Source organism: Elephantulus edwardii, unplaced genomic scaffold (assembly GCF_000299155.1).
Source record: "Elephantulus edwardii isolate Elephantulus edwardi_28Jun2011 unplaced genomic scaffold, EleEdw1.0 scaffold00060, whole genome shotgun sequence".
Taxonomy (NCBI): Eukaryota; Metazoa; Chordata; class Mammalia; order Macroscelidea; family Macroscelididae; genus Elephantulus; species Elephantulus edwardii.
The window spans coordinates 5,692,153-5,692,906 of record NW_006399810.1 but is presented as its reverse complement, the minus strand read 5'-3'; positions in this window follow the sequence as shown (position 1 = coordinate 5,692,906).

The following is a 754-nucleotide window of genomic DNA, read 5'->3' as shown; positions in this document are numbered from 1 at the left end:
GATTTCATCTTACTTGGATTCACAGTACAGTAAGGGACCTCTCTAAATTATTGAGGAACAATAATGTCAGTTTGAGGACTAAGGTGCATCTGATTCAGGGCATGCTCTTTTAAATCACTTACTAAGCATCTATAAGTTGGACGATAAATAAGAGTGACAGAGAAGAATCAATACCTTTAAGCTGTGTTTCTGGAGGAGAATATTGAATATTCTATGGACTGCCAAAATAACAGATTTGTCTCAGAGAAGGTGTAACCAGAATATTTCTTGGAGATAAAGGTGATAAAGCTTTGTCTCACATACTTTGGGCATGTTGCTAAGAGAATCTTTTCCTTGGAGAGTGATATCATGCTTGGAAAGGTGGAGGGCTGGTGAAAGAGAGGAAGATACTCAACCAGATGAATTGACACAGCGACTGCAGCAATGGCTTAGAGTATGTCAGAGATTGTGAGGATGGCACAGGATAGGACAGGGCTTAGATCTGTTGTTCATCACATTACTCTGAGTTGTACTTGACTAGATGGCACCTAAAAACTACATAACTAGGAATGATTATGGATTCCAGAAAACAGAGATCATTGACAATTCTATCTTTTTATCTGTCTGTCACGACATTGCCTATTAGTCCAGTGGTGATAATTTTTGTTTTCTTAATATGTCAACAGAGAACTTCCAGATGTGCAGGCTGGATTTAGAAGAGGTCGTGGTACCAGGAATATTATAGCTAATGTCAGATGGATCTTAGCAGAAAGCA